The 5925-nt window shown below is 46.5% G+C and overlaps 1 long non-coding RNA gene across 1 annotated transcript; it reads left to right on the top strand.

Moving 5' to 3' along the window:
* The first annotated feature begins 434 nt into the window (after positions 1–434).
* Positions 435–5545, top strand: LOC113831156. The gene is made up of 2 exons (XR_004771469.1): positions 435–4137; positions 4365–5545. It is a non-coding gene; the product is annotated as an uncharacterized LOC113831156 (long non-coding RNA).
* The last annotated feature ends 380 nt before the right edge of the window (positions 5546–5925 follow it).

The raw sequence follows: 5925 nt of genomic DNA, 5'->3' as shown, positions 1-5925 counted from the left end.
GCATACAGTGAAACTCACTTTTCTTTTCATAGTTGTGGACTGGCTGTGTTGACTAAAACTTCATATACTAAAGCATCAATATCCAATGCGGTACTTTGGGAGACATGCCCTTTAAGTCTGAGATTACTTTTATGTGAGGTTATGGAGGTAGGAGGCTGATCTGCTGGAGTCATCACTTATAGTTAATAAGACACTGGGAACCTTCTTTCCATATGCTACACTCCTGCACTGCCCGGTAAGAACACAGTAAGAAGGTGCTCCTTTGAAAGCCATGAAGACAGATCGTATATACATCACCATAATCTTGCCTTTTACAAGGTGTGGGGTAGGAGGAATTGGATGAGTTGTCCCTATTGGTTCTGTCTTCTTTCATTTACCATTTGGATTCATTTTGTTACTGCCTGAAGCTGATGGGTTTCCTTTGTGTCATTCCTGAATGATGTTCAAAGGAAGGAGTGACCACAGGGTGCAGATCTATTCACACCCTGTAGAAATTTAACCTTATGGCCAGTGTGAGCAGGGCTTCTATAGCAGATGGTCAATGCTTCAAAGCAACTGTTGGTATTTTTTTCAGGATGCATGTTAATTTACCTAACTTTACTAGGATGGCTGTGAGTCTAGCTTAGGCCTACACAGAAATGAAAGACTGTGACATTGTTCAGAAAAGTTTATGCTGTCTTCTTTGTTCCCCTGGCCCCTGGAGCAAAGATGATCCTGTACTCAGAGCAACGGGACTCTGCTACATCCAAGATACCTGGTGCTGTTTGGTGCCCAGCCTGGAACTCTGGTGGGTTAATGACAGGGCCCACAACATTGAGTACAGCAACATCATAGAGGCCTGCATCTGCAGCCTGCCTTATTCAGAGGTCAATACACCTGGCCTCAATATGAAAGGAGGCTGAGCTGACTCCAGCACATTGTACAGTTGCATGCGGAGGTTAAGAATGGCTGTGGCCATGTATCTTACTTAGGTTTCTATCACTGTAACAAAACAGCATGGCCACAATCAGCTTGGGGAGGAAAGGGTTTATTTTAGCTTACACTTCCTGGTCATGGTGCATCATTGAGGAAATCAGAAGAGGTAGACAAACAGAGCAGGACCAGGAAGCAGCAACTGAAGCAGAAGCCATGGAGGACTGTTGCTTACTACCTGGTCAGTCCGTTTTCTTGTAAAACCTAGGACCATCTAGCCAGGGTTAGAACCACCCATAGTGGGCTGAGCCCTCCATATCAGTCATTAATCCAGAAAATGTCCCACAGTATTGCCCTCTGTCTGATCTTATGGAAGCATTGTCTCAACTGAAGTTCCTTCATCACTGGTGATTCTAGCTTGTGTCAAGTTGTCAGAAAACCAATCAGAACACACATGTAACAGATTTCTTGAACTTTCTCTGTAGAGTCAGCCCCTGCAGGTGCTTTAATTCACACCTGTCTGTGGCTTCACCTCACATGAGGATACCAGGCCTGGAAGGACTTCTCTGAATGGGCTACCAGGAAACAAGCAGTAAAGAAAAACAGGCTTCACCACTTTGGGGACTGTGATGTTATCACAAAAAGTTGGGGGCAGTTAGGGTGTTACATCCACCTGGTCATGCCCCTCTGATCATTGCAGACACCCAGAACCTTGTTCCTGTAGGTCTGGGCACTGCCAAATGGACCACATGAAATCTATCTCAGCCCCGTCCAAATCAAAGTTCCTAGAAAGCACAGTGAGTCATAAATAATGAGTCTCAGTCCTCCCTGTTTGGAGGACGCCTGGCCTTTGCCATGTGCTCCTCCTTCAAATATGTAGATTTTGAGGCCATTGACCTGCACCTTCAGGCATGGAATCTCTGCTTCTTCCCTGGAGGTGGCACTAACAGGAAGAGACATAGGCAGAACTGGCTGACCAGCTCCTGCCCTTACCCATATCCCTCATGGGCATGAGTGCTGCTGACAGTGTTCATTTGCCATTGTTCCCTACCATTGGGACCAGTACTCACAGGTCAAACTAGGGGACTGGAGCATGTTGGAATTAGAACTGATGGCCCCAGGGATGAGTGAGGCTGCTGGCAGGCTGAAGAATAGATACAAAAAGAGTCACAGGAGTGACCCCAGGAGACAGATGCTGACTTCTGGGTGTACCTGCACTGCTTTATGAGAGGTTCTAGGGTACCAGAATTCCCAGGTGATATCCTCCTGTGACAGTGTCATCCTGGAGGATGCCATGGCATACATGACCTCCAGGGAAGCAAAGCTGGAATACCTGAGTTGTTAGATACGGAGGCTTCGTGTGCCCGGTCTCATAAGAGAGCCCCTGATGTATTGAATTCCACATTAGACTCACAGTGTTTCTTCTCGTGCTCAAGTAGGATTTTATCCCCTGGTTCTTACAGGTGAGTCTCCTGGGTTCCTCTGCATTTCCAGATGACTCTTACATTTTTTGTGCAGACCCAGGCTAGACCCTTATCTACCACTTTAAGATGAGGGGCATTAGCATCCCTGTCAATAAAATGTCACCAGTTTGTTTGAAATGCTCATACTCTGATAGGGCTGCTTTGCAGGTTCTCCATGGATTGTTAGACCCCTGGAGAGAGGCTAATGCATCTCACTCCCAGTCTGGTGCACTTGCCATCCCAAGTGACAATGACTCCCTGGAGCGCTTTAAATCCAGAGTGAGACTTTCTGATGCATGTACATTTCAAAGATACTGTCCTCTTTGTACTTGAATTCCCAGACCTCTGTTATACTTTTATTGATAGCTGAAGCCCCCTGGAACACCCACTTCCATTTGAGACCCCTGGTAGGATTTCTCTTCCTGAAGAGACCCTCTGCTGAATCAGTTTTGCTACATGAGAGTCCCTAAACCATTTGAACCTCATCAAGTGATTTCTAGGTGTGCATGCACTATGAGACCCCACAGCCCAGCACACCTTTGCTCTATGGAAAGACTCTCTGGGGTCCCTCCACTCCCTAGTGACCAGGCGCTTCCAGGTGAGAGGTCATGCTGCTCCTGCACTCCCGGCAGGGTCTCTGCTCTGACTCTGAACTTCTGCATGCTCCATGGTGCATTCTGCATACTGCTACAAGCACTCCCAGGCTGGTCTCCTTGGAATACCTGCAACATCTGGGATGCTCCCTGCTGAGGGGGCACCTGTACACATGTGTGAGTCTCCATGGTCCACTTGCACCTGCAGTCAAGAAACCACAGGGCTGCTGCACTTCCTTTGCTCCTGTCTGTCCAGGTGTGTCTGCAATTCTGAGTCACATTCTGCAGGCACTTTTGTTTCCAGATTAGACTCATCTGTGCCTCGAAAGTCCCATGAGTCTCTCTGATGTGCTTCTGCATCTCGGTCCCTGGGACAATATGTGAGTCACCTGACCCATCTCAGCTTTCTAGGGCAAATTCTCTGCTGGGTATGCATTTCCCGGTGAGACTACCTGGCCCAACTGTACTCCATGTGAGAACTCCTGGTGCACATGCATTCTCAGGTGTGAGGTGACTCTATTGTATCCACCCTCTCAGGCAAGACACCTTGTAGGGCCTTTGCTCCAAGGTAAGTCTCCCTGGTAAATCTCAATGTTCAGAACAAATGCCAATGTACTTTCTCTTCTAGATGAGCCTTGCTGTCGACAATACACCCTTGAGTGAGCATCCCAAATTGACATGCACACGTAGGCACCCTTCTGTACTGGGCCTCTGAAATCAGACTGCATTGAATCCCGCCATTATAGCTGCACTGCTATTGAACTTTCATGTAAGAATCTGTTGCACTCTCACGTCTAGGTGATGTTTCCTGGTGTACACACACTTCAAACTGAGTACCCCTGTGCTGATAAAGTCTCAGATGAAACTTAATACTGCAACTTTACACACAGGAGAGATTTCTGTGGTGCAAATGCAGCTGACTCTGTTATATCTGCTTTCCAGAGACCCAGTCATCTCGCTAGACTTCCAAGTCTGCCTGTGTCACGCTGTCAGTAGGACTTCAGGTCCGGCCGTGTCACACTGTCGTGCCTGCTATATCTCACAAGTCTCTCTAAAGCTATTTTAGGTCAATTTGAGACCCTCGGGTGTGTAGTGACTTTCAGATGTGATCCTGTTGCACAAATACCTGCACGAGAAACTTCCTGGTGTTCTGGGGCTCAGAGATGAGAGTAAGTGATGCAACTGATTTTTCAGTTGAGGATTCTTGGTTATCTGAAATCCCAAATAACAGACTCTGGTTCACCTTCCCTCACAAGTGAATGTCCCTCATGCTGTTCAAACCCAAGCGACCCTCTGCCTTTCAAACTGAGCCTCTGTCCTGCACCCCCACTCTCAGCAAGTCACCCTGGAACACCTAACTTGTTATGTCCATCATGGTGCTGCTGTGCACTTGCAGGTGACACTCCTTGGTTTACCTGCACTGCTGATGAGGACGAGGGGCACTTGCACATCCAAGTGCTGTACCCTGACCCTCCTCTGCTTCTGTGTGACACATCCTGCAGCAGCTTCCTTCTGATGTGAGAGTTGGTGGTACACATGCCCTCCAGGTGAGTCACACTCATGATTGACAATTCACACACTGTGCAAGCATGCAGTCCCCCAGAATTCTGCGTTTCTAGTTGACTTTCTTTGTGCACATGGACTACTAGGTGATCTTAGCTGAGTTAAGATGGTTCCCCTGCACTTCTAGCTGAGTTTCCTTGCAGAACCCGAAGTCCCCACTTACACTCTCTGGAAACAATGACCCACCAGATGAACAACTGCAATAGATACAAACAGAACATGCCGTCATTATGTGCTCTTTACACTTTAATTACCCTTTAGTGCAATTAAATCACAGTATTTTGGTGTTTTACCTTCATCTCTTCCTTTTCCCATAGATAACTTTCCTCGTCTAGATCCAAGTTTTTTTAAACTACTGCTTCTGCCTAGAGAATGTTTTGCAGAATTTCTAGAAGAGGGGTCTTCTGGTGGTCTAGTTTGATATTTGGAGCTGTGATGAAACATTGCAAAAGTTAGCTTGTGTAGGAAAGCAGTTATTTCATCTTATACACCCAGGTCACAATTCTTCATCAAGGGGGGGTTGGGGCAGGATTCAAGGCAGAAACCCAGAGGTGAGAAGTAAAGCAGACAAGTTGGAGTGAAGCTGCTAACAGGCTATTGAGTGCATCTCCATTCGGGTAGGTATTTGATACAGCTCAGAACCACCTGCCCAGTGATGGAACCATTCACTGTGGGCTGGAACCTCCACAACACCTGTTGTCAATCTGTGGGACTTGACCACTTTGCTTGGAGTCAACAACCCTTTCACAGGAGTCTTGCATAACAGATATTCACAACTTGTAATAGTTGCAAAATTACAGTTATGATGTTGTAAAAAATAGTTTATGGATGGGGTGACCATAATATTAGGAATTGTACTGAAGGATCACAGAATTAGGAAGGTTGAAGCACTGTTCCACATCAATCTGTAATAAAGGTAATTTCTCTCTCACAGACATGGTTACTGGGCAATCTGACCTGAGCAATCCAACATCTGAGTCTCTCCAAATGACTCTGGGCTATGTTTAACCAAAATCAGTAGCTAACTAGGACACCCAGTAAAGAATTCTCCCAACTTTTACTTGAGAAAGACTCTCACTCTCATTGGAAAATATTTTAACCATTGTTACAAGATGATAAACCCCTTAGCTATCACCCCTCTATCAGAATTCATGCCATGTGCCCCTGTAGCGCTCTCTCTCTCTCTCTCTCTCTCTCTCTCTCCTCTCTCTCTCTCTCTCTCTCTCTCTCTCTCCTCTCTTACACACATGCACACACAGAGAGGGCGTTGTGAATGAAACATGCTGTGCTTTTGTACCCCCCTTCCTCATGCATCTACATTATTTGTCTCTCTTTGTAGCCAATGCAGAGGAAACATGCCAGGGCTGTTGTAGTCCTTAACTCGCAGCATTTGT

This window comes from Cricetulus griseus, chromosome X, assembly GCF_003668045.3.
Source record: "Cricetulus griseus strain 17A/GY chromosome X, alternate assembly CriGri-PICRH-1.0, whole genome shotgun sequence".
NCBI lineage: Eukaryota > Metazoa > Chordata > Mammalia > Rodentia > Cricetidae > Cricetulus > Cricetulus griseus.
This window is presented reverse-complemented; position numbering and strand designations above follow the sequence as displayed.